Below are 14,049 nucleotides of genomic sequence, written 5' to 3' on the forward strand. Positions count from 1 at the left end.
GTCAAGGCCTTTTCTGCATCTATTGAGATAATCATGTGGTTTGTCTTGGTTCTGTTTATGTGATGGATTACATTTATTGATTTGCGTATGTTGAACCAGCCTTGCATCCCAGGGATGAAACCAACTTGATTGTGGTGGATAAGCTTTTTGATGTGCTGCTGGATTTGGTTTGCCAGTGTTTTATTAAGGATTTTCCCATTTATGTTCTTCAGGGATATTGGTCTAAAATTATCTCTGTGTGTGTGTCTCTGCCAGGCTTTGGGTATCAGGATGATGCTGGCTTCATAAAATTAGTTAGGGAGGATTCCCTCTTTTTCTATTGATTGGAATAGTTTCAGACGGAATGGTACCAACCAGCTCCTTTTTGTACCTCTGGTAGAATTTGGCTGCGAATGTGTCTGTTACTGGACTTTTTTTTTTTTTTTTTTTGACACGAAGTTTCTGCTCTTGTTGCCCAATCTGGAGGGCAATGGTGTGATCTCGGCTCACTGCAACCTCCACCTCCTGGGGTTCAAGCAATTCTCCTGCCTCAGTCTCCCGAGTAGCTGGGATTACAGGCTACTGCCACCATGCCTGGCTAGTTTTTGTATATTTAGTAGAGATGGGGTTTCACCATGTGGACCAGGCTGGTCTTGAACTTCTGACCTCAGGTGATCTGCTCGCCTCAGTCTCCCAAAGTGCTGGGATTACAGGCATGAGCTATCGTACCTGGCCTGGTACTAGACTTTTTTTGGTTAGTATGGTATTAATTATTGCTTCAATTTCATAGCCTTTTATTGGTCTATTCAGGGATTCATCTTCCTGGTTTAGTCTTGGGAGGGTGTATGTGTCCAGGAATTTATCCATTTCTTCTAGATTTTCTAGTTTATTTGTATAGATGTGTTTATAGTATTCTCTGATGGTAGTTTGTATTTGTGGGATCGGTGGTGATATCCCCTTTATCATTTTTTATTGTGTCTATTTGATTCTTCTCTCTTTTCTTCTTTATTAGTTTTGCTGGTAGTCTATCTATTTTGTTGATCTTTCCAAAAAACCAGCTCCTGGATTCATTGATTTTTTGAATTCATTGATTTTTTTCTCCTTCAATTCTGCTCTGATCTTAGTTATTTCTTGTCTTCTGCTAGCTTTTGAATTTGTTTGCTCTTGCTTCTCTAGTTCTTTTAATTGTATTGTTAGATTGTCGATTTTAGATCTTTCCTGCTTTCTCTTGTGGGCATTTAGTGCTGTAAGTTTCCCTCTAAACACTGCTTTAAATGTGTCTCAGAGATTCTGGTATGTTGTGTCTTTGTTCTCATTGGTTTCAAAGAACATCTTTATTTCTGCCTTCATTTCATTATGTACCTAGTAGTCATTCAGGAGCAGGTTGTTCAGTTTCCATGTAGTTGAGTGGTTTTGAGTGAGTTTCTTAATTCTGAGTTCTAATTTAGTTACACTGTGGTCTGAGAGACAGTTTGTTGTGATTTCGATTCTTTTACATTTGCTGAGGAGTACTTTACTTCCAACTATGTGGTCAGTTTTGGAATAAGTGCAATGTTGTGGTGAGAAGAATGTATATTCTGTTGATTTGAGGTAGAGAGTTCTGTAGACGTCTATTAGGTCTGCTTGGTCCAGAGCTGAGTTCAAGTCCTGGATATCCTTGTTAACCTTCTGTCTCAGTGATCTTTCTAATATTGACAGTGGGGTGTTAAAGTCTCCCATTATTATTGTGTGGGAGTCTAAGTTTCTTTGTAGGTCTCTAAGGACTTGCTTTATGAATCTGGTTGCTCCTGTATTGAGTGCATGTATATTTAGGATAGTTATCTCTTCTTGTTGAATTAATCCCTTTACCATTATGCAGTGGCTTTCTTTGTCTCTTTTGATCTTGTTGGTTTAAAATCTGTTTTATCAGAGATTAGGATTGCCACCCTTGCTTTTTTTTTTTTTTTTTTTTTTTCCATTTGCTTGGTAGATCTTCCTCCATCCCTTTGTTTTGAGCCTATGTGTGTCTTTGCATGTGAGATGGGTCTCCTGAACACAGCACACTGATGAGTCTTGACTCTTTATCCAATTTGCCAGTCTGTGTCTTTTAATTGGGGCATTTAGCCCGTTTACGTTTAAGGTTAATATTGTTATGTGTGAATTTGATCCTGTCATTATGATGTTAGCTGGTTATTTTGCCCATTAGCAGTTTCTTCCTAGCATCAGTAGTCTTTACAATTTGGCATGTTTTTGCAGTGGCTGGTACTGGTTGTTCCTTTCCATGTTTAGTGCTTCCTTCAGGAACTCTTGTAGGGCAGGCCTGGTGGTGACAAAATCTCTCAGAATTTGCTTGTCTGTAAACGATTTTCTCCTTCACTTATGAAGCTTAGTTTGGCTGGATATGAAATTCCAGGTTGAAAATTCTTTTCTTATATAATGTTGAATATTGGCCCCCACTCTCTTCTGGCTTGGAGAGTTTCTGCTGAGAGATCTGCTGTTAGTCTGATGGGCTTCCCTTTATGGGTAATGCGACCTTTCTCTCTGGTTGCCCTTAACATTTTTTCCTTCATTTCAACCTTGGTGAATCTGACAATTATGTGTTTTGGGGTTGCTCTTTTTGAGGAGTATCTTTGTGGTGTTCTCTGTATTTCCTGAATTTGAATGTTGTCCTGTGTTGCTAGGTTGGGGAAGTTCTGCCAGGTAATATCCTGAAGAGTGTTTTCCAGCTTGGTTCCATTCTCCCTGTCACTTTCAGGTACAACAACCAAATGTAGATTTGGTCTTTTCACATAGTCCCATATTCCTTAGAGGCTTTGTTCTTTTCACTTTTTTTTTTTCTAACCTTGTGTTCTCCTTTTATTTCATTAATTTGAACTTCAATCACTAATACACTTTCTTCCACTTGATAGAATTGGCTATTGAAGTTTGTGCATGTGTCACGGAGTTCTCCTGTCATGGTTTTCAGCTCCATCAGGTCATTTAAGGTCTTCTCTACACTGTTTGTTCTAGTTAGCCATTTGTCTAATCTTTTATCAAGGTTTTCAGCTTCCTTGCAATGGGTTCAAACATCCTCCTTTAGCTTGGACAAGTTTGTTATTATTGACTCTTTGAAGCCTAGTTCTGTCAGCTTGTCAGTCATTCTCCATCCAGCTTTGTTCCATTGCTGGTGAGGAGCTGTGATCCTTTGGAGGCGAAGAGGTGCTCTGGTTTTCAGAATTTTCAGCTTTTCTGCTCTGGTTTCTCTCCATCTTTGTGGATTTATCTACCTTTGGTCTTTGATGTTGATGACCTACTGATGGGGTTTTGGTGTGGATGTCCTTTTTGTTGATGTTGATGCTATTCCTTTCTGTTTGTTAGTTTTCCTTCTAACTGTCATATCTCTCAGCTGCAGGTCTGTTGGAGTTTGCTGGAGGTCCTCTCCAGGCCCTTTTTGCCTGGGTATCACCAGCAGAGGCTGCAGAACAGCAAATATTGCAGAAAAGAAAATATTGCTGCCTGATCCTTCCTCTGGAAGCTTCGTCCCAGAGGGTCACCCACCTGTATGAAGTGTCAGTTGGCCCCTACTGGGAAGTATCTCCCAGTTAGACTACATGGGGTCAGAGACCCACTTGGGGAGGCAGTCTGTCCATTCTCTGAGCTCAAACACATGTGCTGGGAGAACCACTGCTCTCTTCAGAGCTGTCAGACAGGGTGTTTAAGTCTGCAGAAGTTTCTGCTGCCTTTGTTCAGCTATGTCCTGCCCCCAGAGGTGGAGACTATAAGACAGTCAGCCTGCCTGAGTTGTGGTGGGCTCTGCCCAGTTTGAGCTTCTCAGGTGCTTTGGTTACCTACTCAAGCCTCAGCAATGGCGGGCACCCCTCCCCCTGCCAGGTTGCTGCCTCGCAGGTCGATCTCAGACTGCTGATCTAGCAGTGAGCAAGGCTCTGTGGGCATGATATCCGCCAAGCCAGGTGTGCGATATAATCTCCTGGTGTGCCGTTTGCTAAGAGCATTGGAAAAGCACAGTATTTGGGTGGGGAGTCTCCCATTTTTCCAGGTACTGTCTGTCACAGCTTCCCTTGGCTAGGAAAGGGAAATCCCCTGACCCCTTGTGCTTCCTGGGTGAGGCCATGCCCCACCCAGCTTCAGCTTGCCCCACCCTGCTTTGGATTACCCTCTGTGGGCTGCACCTACTGTCCAGCTAGTCCCAATGAGATGAACCAGGTACCTCAGTTGGAAATGCAGAAATCACCCATCTTCTGCATTGATCACCCTGGGAGCTGCAGACCGGAGCTGTTCCTATTCGGCCATCTTGGAACGGAATCCCCAAAAGACAACTTTTTTAAAATTTAAATTTTAATATTAAGTTCTGGGGTACATGTGCAGGATGTGCAGATTTGTTACATAGGTAAACGTGTGTCATGGCTTTTTGCTGCACCTATCAACCCATCACCTAGGTGTTAATCCCAGTATGCATAAGCTTTTCTTCCTAATGCTCACCTATCAAGCCATCACCCAGGTGTTAATCCCAGTATGCATAAGCTATTCTTCCTAATGCTCACCTATCAAGCCATCACCCAGGTATTAAACCCAGTATGCATAAGCTATTGTTCCTAATGCTCTCCCTCCCCCTACCCCACTCCTTAACAGGCCCCAGTGTGTGTTATTCCCCTCCCCGGGGTTCATGTGTTCTCATTGCTAAACTCCCACTTAAAAGGGAGAACATGTGGTATTTGTTTTTGTGTTCCTGTGTTAGTTTGATGAGGAGAATGGCTTCCAGCTTCATCCATGTCCCAATAAAGGACATGATCCTATTCCTTTTTGTGGCTGCATAGTATTCCACAGTGTATAGGTAACATGTTTTCTTTATCCAGTCTATCATTGATGGGCATTTGGGCTGATTCCATGTCTTTGCTATTGTGAATAGTGCTGCAATAAACTTATATCTGCATGCATCTTTGTAATAGAATGATTTATATTTCTTTGAAATATACTCAGTATTGAGATTGCCAGATCAGATGGTGTTTTTGGTTCTAGATCTTTGAGGAATTGTAACGTCATCTTCCACAATGATTGAAATAATTTACATTCCTCATCAACAGTGTAAAAGCATTCCTATTTCTCTGCAACCTCACCAGCATCCATTGACTTTTTAGTAATCACTGTTCTGACTGATGTGAGATGTTATCTAATTGTGGTTTTCATTTGCGTTTCTCTAATGATCTATGATGTTGAGCTTTTTTTTCCCCATGTTTTTTGGCCACATGAATGTCTTCTTTTGAGAAGTGTCTGTTCAGGTCCTTTGCTCACTTTTTAATTGAGTTTGTTTTTTTTTTCTTGTACATTTGTGTGTTTTTTTTGTTTTTTTTTTTTTACTTTTTTTTTATTATTGTACTTTAAGTTCTAGGGTACATGTGCACAACGTGCAGGTTTGTTACATATGTATACATATGCCATGTTGGTGTGTTGCACCCATTAACTCATCATTTACATTAGGTATATCTTCTAATGCTATCCCTCCCCACTCCCCCAACCCCATGACAGGCCCTGGTGTGTGATGTTCCCCTTCCTGTGTCCAAGTGTCCTCATTGTTCAATTCCCACCTATGAGTGAGAACATGCGGTGTTTGGTTTTCTGTTCTTGGGATAGTTTGCTGAGAATGAGTTCATGTCCTTTGCCGGGACGTGGATGAAGCTGGAAACCATTCTCACCATCATTTTCTTGTACATTTATTTGTTTAAATTCCTTGTAGATTCTGAATATTAACCCATTGCAGGTGGGTAGCTTGCAAAAATTTTCTCCCACTCTGTAGGTTGCCTATTGTCTCTGATGATAGTTTCTTTTGCTGTGCGGAAGCTCTTTAGTTTAATTAGGTTCCATTTGTCAATTTTTGCTTGTGTTGCAATTGCTTTTGGCAATTTCAACATGAAATCTTTGCCTGTGCCTATGTCTTGAAAGTTGTTGCCTATGTTTTCTTCTAGGTTTTTTATAGTTTGGGGTTTTTCATTGAAGTCTTTAATCTGTCTTGAGTTAATTTGTGTACAACGTGTAAGGAAGAGGTCCAGTGTCAATTTTCTGCATATGGCTAGCCAGTTTTCCAAGCACCATTTATTAAATAGGGAATCCTTTCCCCATTGCTTGTTTTTGTCAGGTTTGTAAAAAATCAGATGGTTGTAGATGTGCAGTCTTTTTTCTGAGTTTTCTATTCTGTTCCATTGGTCTATGTGTCTGTTTTCGTACTAGTACCATGTTGTTTTGGTTATTGTAGCCTTGTAGTATAGTTTCAAGTCCAGTAACGTGATGCCTCCAGCTTTGTTCTTTTTGCTTAGGATTGTCTTGGCTATACAACCTCTTTTTTGGTTCAACATGAATTTTTAAATAATTTATTCTAATTCTGTGAATAATGTAAATGGTAGTTTAATGGAAATAGCATTGAATCTATAAATTACTTTGGGCAGTATGGCCATTTTCATGGTATTGATTATTCCTATCCATGAGCATGGAATGTTTTTCCATTTGTTTGTGTCCTCTCTGCTTTCCTTGAGCAGTGGTTTGTAGTTCTCCTTGAAGAGGTCTTTCACTTTCCTTGTTAGTTGGATTCCTAGGTATTTTATTCTCTTTGTAGCAGTTGTGAATGGGAGTTCAGTCATGATTTGGCTCTCTGTTTGCCTGTTGTTGTATAGGAATTCTTGTGACTTTTGCACATTGATTTTGTATCCTGAGATTTAACAGTAGTTGCTTATCAGCTTAAAAGCTTTTGGGTGAGACAATGGGGTTTCTAGATGTCGGATCATATCATCTGCAGACAAAGACAATTTGACTTCCTCTCTTCCTATTTGAATATCATTTATTTCTTTCTCTTGCCTGATTGCCCTGGCTAGAACTTCCAATAGTGTGTTAATAGGAGTCTTGTGTTGGTTTTCAAGGGGAATGCTTCCAACTTTTGCTGATTCAGTATGATATTGGCTGTGAGTTGGTAAAAGACAACTTTATAAAACAATAAATCTGTTTTCGTGGTCCTACAATGCATAAAAATGTATTTTATGTATAATGTCACTATGGGATGGGAGAGAATTGTGCTAAAAGGAATAACATTTTTATAAGTTTGTATTAATCTGAATAGATTTCTATAATTTATGATATTAATTGCCATCCCCTGAGAATCACTAAAAATAATTAAAAAATAGCAAAAGAAACAAGGGAATTGAAATAGTACACTAGAAAATATGTAATACAAAAGGAGGCAAAAATGGAGAAATAGAGGAACAAAGGACATAAAACACATAAAAAACAAATGGCAAAATATCCGATATAAATTCTACTTTATTAGTAATTATGTTAAATGTGAATGGATTGAATATTTCAATCAAAAGGCATAATTTGGCCAGATAAATGTTACAAAATCCAACAATGTTTTGTCTACAAGAGACTTAGTGATCAAAATCTTGTTATGAAGAAAAGAGTAGGGCCTGATGGATTCACTGGTGAATTTTGCAGAATGTTTGTAAACTCTTCCAAAATATAGAAGAGGAGATAATACTTTTCCACTTGTTCTATGAAGTCAATATTACCCTCATACTAAAATCAAACAAAGACATCACAAAAAGAGAAAATTACAGCTGAGCACGGTGGCTCATGCCTGTAATCCCAGCACTTTGGGAGACCGAGGCAGGCAGATTACCTGAGGTTGGGAGTTCGAGACCAGCCTGACCAACATGGAGAAACCTTGTATTTACTAAAAATGCAAAATCAGCCAGGTGTGGTGGTGCATACCTGTAATCCCAGCTACTTGGGAGGCTGAGGCAGGAGAATCACTTGAACCTGGGAGGCAGAGGTTGCAGTGAGCTAAGATCGCACCATTGCATACCAGCCTGGGCAACAAGAATGAAACTCCATCTCAAAAAAAAAAAAAAAAAAAGACAATTACAGATCAATATTATTTATGAACATGGAAGTAAAAATCCTCAACAAAGTACCAGCGAAAAGCACAAGCAACAAATAAAAAATATAAAATTGACTTCATCATAATTGTCTTTGTCTATTTGGGCTGCTATCACCAAATACCATAGACTAGATGGTTTATAAATAACAGATATATATTTCTCACAGTGCTAGAGGCTGGGAAGTCCAAGATCATGGCACCAGCAGATTCACTGTCTTGTGAGGGCATGTTTCTTATTTCATAGACAGCTCTCTTCTCACTGTGTCCTCACATAATGGGACGGTTGAGAGAGCTCTCTGGGGTCTCTTCTATAAGGTCACTAATTTCATTCATGAAGGCTCTATCCTCATGACCTAATCACTTATCAAAGACCCCACCATTTAATACCATCACATTTGATTAGGATTTAAACACATGAATTTTGGGAGAACACAAACATTCAGTCTGTAGCAATAATTAAAAGCTTTGTGCTTAAAAGAACAACATCAAGAAAGTGGAATGGCAACCCACAGAATAGGAAAAGATATGTGCAAATTATGTATCTATGAGGGACTAGCATCCAGAATGTATAACTCTTAATAACTCAACAATAAAAAGGCCAAAAATTAAAATTTGAGCAAAGGATTTAAATATGTATTAACCTAAGAACATTTACAAATGGCCATTATGCACACAAGGAGATGCTCAACGTCATTTACTATTAGGGAAATGCAAATGGAAAACAAAACAAGATGCGGCTTCACACACAACAATAGGTTGGCTATTACCAAAAAACAGACAATAGCAAGTGTTGGTGAGGATGTGACATCACTATATGTACCAGAGGTAGTGGACTGATGGGAATTTCTATTTTTTTGTACTCATAGCATTGTAAAGGAGATTACTTAGATAATTTAGGTACTTAGATAATTCTGCATGGTGATGGGGACTCCAAGAAAGGAATTTGCACTTCTGATAATAAGGCAGGTGGGAGTTTATGTTGTCCTATGTGTACTCCAGGGTGATAAATTAGTTCATAGGGATTGCAGAGAACAGAGCTGAAAGATTGAGAGAGGGTAGAATATTAATATATTTTCTGCCTAGAAATCTTCAGTCTACTAAATGGTACATTTGCACATGGTAATAAATGGCATCATAATATGATGTTCATATATTTCAGATTTATCATCATGATGTTTTATTTAAATTAGTTGAGGCAGTTGTGCAGGATCTGGTGAGGGAGTCATTTCTGGTCCAACTCCTATGTTCCTTGGTTGTCATTCTGTTTCCAGGTTGTTCCCAGTCTTTCTCATGTTGTCAGAGGGCCAGATGTACCATTTGAGTTCATGTGTAGCATGCGTAGAAACCACTTTAGCTGGCCAAGGCATGATGAATCAGATGGCATTAAGATTTTGGGAGAGTATTCTTTTTTTTTTTCTACATTTGTCCTTTCTTTTGACAAATTGCAGATATTTTAAAATCAGAGGGCTGTCACACAACAAAGGAGCCTCAGCCTCTTTTTCCTTTCTCCCAGCTGAAAAACATTGGCGCTCTTAGGGCACCTGCTTTTGCGGTGCCAACTGCAATTACAGCAAACTCATCAAGAGCAGAAGGAAACGCCTGACCTTGAGCAAAGACCTATGATTGTGTAGTGAAAAACACAGGGTGCAATTTTATCTTTACTAAAGGCCAGTGATAAGGTCTTTTGTTCTTTTGTTGTTTCTAGAGGTTTTCTGGGAAGGAAATTCATGGCAAATGCTACTGTGGGAATGATAGGACATTTTAAGGACATAGTGATTTTACATAGACCTATGAGTGGGAGGTGAAGTTTTTGCACAAATCTTTTAAAGTACTTGTAACTATTTTTTAGTCTATTTATTGATATGGACTTACCCTGACTCTTTTCCAGGTTTAGAATACTATCAGAAGGAATATGGATTTATGGCAAGTTTTCACATAATTAAACATTAGAGAAGCTTGAAACAGATTCATTAAAGTGGATTGATCATCATACTTGATTTTCTAACTAGTATTCAACCAAGTTTAATGTTTGTAACCTTTAGGAAAATACAGTGCTGCATGTTTTCCTTTGTGGAAAGCTACAGTTGCTGAATCCTTTGAGGTCATGTACAATGGTACGAAACTACACCAGGGATATGCTCTGTATTAGGAATGGTGCTCTCAGCCTATCATGAAATATGTCAGTTTAAAATAGCTCTACCTAAAAGCTCTCCAAATGACATATACAAAAGGGAAAAGAAAAGTTAAATACCCTGGGGAACTGCGATGCTTAACTCAAAGGAGTGGTAAGGCCTATTTCTCTTACCCTTTCTTCTGTTATTCTGTCAATCTTCACAACTGTATTTATTTTTAGAATCTTATTCTATAAATTCATGCCTTGCTGCTGCCTTTATTCCCCTTTATGTCATCTGTTAAAAAAGTCAAGCAGTAGATTTTCACTCATAGGAGTAGCCAGCATGTTTATTATGGATATTTTTATAGTTTGTCCTTCAGATGGACCTAAATCAATAATTTACACCAGCAAAATCCAGCTTCAAACCATATTCCTGCAAGCTAAAGGATCTCTCAAAGGGTTCCTTAGCTTCTGTTGCCCAAGATGCTTATGTGTGCAGCAGTCAGATATCAGCTGTAGTGTTTCTCTTCCTTCAGATCTAGGAAAGGTTGGTTCAAACCTCAAATATCTTATCCTGTGGCAATCTCTAAGATCTCTGCAAATTTCCAGAGGATCTTTTGTTTTGTAGAAATTCTGGCATGGAAAGTTTTTGTCCCTGTATTTGTGACCCAGTGCATAATCCTGTTAAGTGCTATCTCAGTTCTTCACAATGTAGACATAGATGTAAATTTTTGTGCTTTTCTTAATTTCCTCAAAAGGTTTCCACCAGGCAACTTATGTGCCTGGTAGATTTAACTGAAGATTTGGGAGTAGCGGTGGCCTTGGGGAGACAGAATTGGCATTTATTTTCCAGTAACACAACTTCAAGTTGAACACTGCACATTAACCAGTTTTTCTTCCTCCTCTTCCTTTCTTTTCCCCCATTTCTTCTCTGTCCCATCCCTGCAGGAGCAAAATTAGTCTTGTTTTATCTCAAACACAGCAGTTCAGCCACCTTGAACCCTCCAAACATTCATGCTGTTAGATTTCACCTCCCTCTCTAAGTGGGGCATTGCAAATAAAGACATTTTCTTCTTTAAAAGATGTTCTTGCATCCACTCTACAAAGGAAACATTATTTTCCACTTCTGATTTTTTAGATATCACCCAAACAATCAGATTTCTGTGGGGGTTATTATAAAGGTAAAACTCTGAACAGTGACTGTGTGATTTTGGAGAACATCAGGTTCTGGTTGAGAGATTCAAAAAGTCCAAGTATAAAATTAAGCACATCATTATGTCCTAATATGATGTGCAATATAATTTCATTTAAGGCCAAGTGCCAATGAATCCATTATGATGCCCTCTTGCTCACTTTTGTTTTCTCACAAGAATAGAAAATTATCTGATAAACCAGTCCTGTGGTTGATCAATTTATTTGTTTTTCTCTTCTTCTGGGAAATATATTCTGTCTAAAAAGTGATTTCAGGTATTTGTATTAAGTGGATTATTTGTATTTGTATTAAATGGATTACAATTTCACCTTCTCCCATGCCAGATAATATTAAGAATATGGAGAAATATAAATTAATTTATTAATTGGCAGTTTGAAATCACACCAGACCTACTCTCTTTGCCTTGAAGATAAACTGGTAATAGATATGTATAGATATAGATAGACACATACTCTATTGCAATACATATTTACATATACAGTAAATGTGTGTACATATAGTATATATGTATATTTGTGTATAATGCATATGTGTTTTAATACATACATACTATATATACATAATATATATATTAAATGTAAGAACATATGGATGTGTGTGTGTGTGTGTTGTTTTTTAAAGATTAGGTGCTCAGGCAAAGAGATGTCTACTGAGATAATGCCAGGTGGAAAGGTCCAAAACCTCAATCCTGGGAGATATTAAAGATGAAACTAGTATTCCTTGTTAACTAGGTTCTTTAAAGACCCAGAACTCATCTTGCTCTAGAATAGGTCTAGCTTCATGACCGTCTCCAAATCCTGTCTACCCTTAATTTGTCCCAAGATTCCCAAGTTATGGTGACTGACTAAAGATTGATATGGTAATCCACCCACACTCCCTCATACCCGAGGACATATTTGGTACTTCTAATGAAAAGTTTATGAAAGGGAATACTATGTGGAGTTGATCTAAGTTTTTTTGGTCAATGATCCGATGAAATAAAATATTTGTTATCAAGCCACAAAAAGACATGGGGGAAATTAAATGCATATTTAAGTGAGATAAGTCAATCTATAAAAGCTATTAGATACAACTGTCTGATTTCAACTAAGAGACATTCAACTCCTTTGGGTGAACACAAAGGAGTATGATTTCTGACTCATATAGTAAGAGTATACTTAGTTTTGCAAAAAGCTGCCAACTGTCTTCCATAGTGGCTGTACCATTTTGCATTCTCATCAGGAACAAGTGAGAGTCCCTGTTGCTCCACATCCTCACCAGCATTTGGTATTTTCAGTGTTTTTGATTTTTGTGATTCCGGTAAGTGTGTATGCTAAATATTTTCACATACATGATTTAATTTAGTTCTTCAATAATCCTGTGTTGTATATTGTTATTCCTATTTCTTTTAAAAATAAGAAAACCAAGATTGAGAAAATTTAGGTGACATTCTCAACTTTTCATGGCTGCTAAATTGCAGAGCTGATATTTGAAATGTAAGTGTCTATTTCTACTCTACTGTATTGTGTTTTACAGAGGTTATCATTTGTTTGTTTGTTTGTTTACACACACCAGCACCTGTTTACTCATTTTCGTTACTCCTGGTAGCAGCCCTGATTTTCTTTTGGTGATCCACTGTCCCTGCTTCCCTACTCTTCTTCCCTCTCTCCACCCAGATCATCCTCAGTACATTGGGTTCCAGCAGAAGTGACTTCCCTTCCAGTTCCAAGGGAAGAAACTGAGCCAGGCTTTGTACTGTGTTATCCTGAGAACAATATTTGTTCATGAATGACTTCATAATTCATGGTAGATTATTTAGAATAAATTTGGCTCAATTCTGGGTGGGTTGTTTAAACTTCTGGGGAGGTGAGGTTGCTTTCTTCTCACTGGTCTTACATCTGAGATATTGTGAGGTTGGAGTGGTCATAGCCATCTTCTTTCTCACCATGGCTCACCTGCCAGGAGACAGGGAAAAGCTGAGTCCTAATGACCTGACTTGATTTCTGATATTGGCTTATCTGATGCTAAATCTATGACCGAGAATTACTTATATAAGCCAGGACATTTATTTGCTTTTGAAGCTTAAGCTAGTTTTAGATTTTTATGTCATTTGCAACAGAAGCTATCTATTCCAATATTTTTCCCTAGTCTAGGATAAATGTTATGTGAATGCACCTTTGTTAGAGGGCCGTACTTTATATACGGATAGCCCTTCACTTTTGCATCATTTTTAGCCTCCTTTTTTCCTGTTCCTATTATGTGCTTTTAGATTTGGGTATTTTCAAAACTCTTGTTCTTTTAACCATTCTGTGCACTCTTTCTCTAAGCTGACACATCTACTTCCTTGGAGTGATTGGTTTCCAAATAGCTATCTTTAAGCCTGTTTTTCTCCTTAATACCAGACCTCCATTTCCACATATATATGCTCTTGGTATACCAAACATAATTTGTTCAAACTGAATCCGATGTATTTTCCTTCAAAATTACTTATTTGACATTCTTTATCTCTATTGTGAAAGTCATTATTTGCTTAGTCAGTCAGTAATCCAACATAGAAACTTTCGAGAGTCATTCATGTTGTTACATGTATCAGTAGTATGTTTTTAAGAATTGCTCAGTAGTGGCCACACCAGTGGCTCACACCTGTAATCCCAGCACTCTGGGAGACCGAGGCGAGCAGATCACAAGGTCAGGAGATCGAGACCATCTTGGCTAACACGGTGAAACCCCGTCTCTACTAAAAATACAAATAATTAGCTGGGCGTGGTGGCGGGACCTGTAGTACCAGCTACTTGGGAGGCTGAGGCAGGAGAATGGTGTGAACCCAGGAGGTGGAGCTTGCAGTGAGCCAAGATTGTCCCACTG

Source organism: Trachypithecus francoisi, unplaced genomic scaffold, assembly GCF_009764315.1.
Source record: "Trachypithecus francoisi isolate TF-2019V2 unplaced genomic scaffold, Tfra_2.0 Lachesis_group0, whole genome shotgun sequence".
Classification (NCBI taxonomy): Eukaryota; Metazoa; Chordata; class Mammalia; order Primates; family Cercopithecidae; genus Trachypithecus; species Trachypithecus francoisi.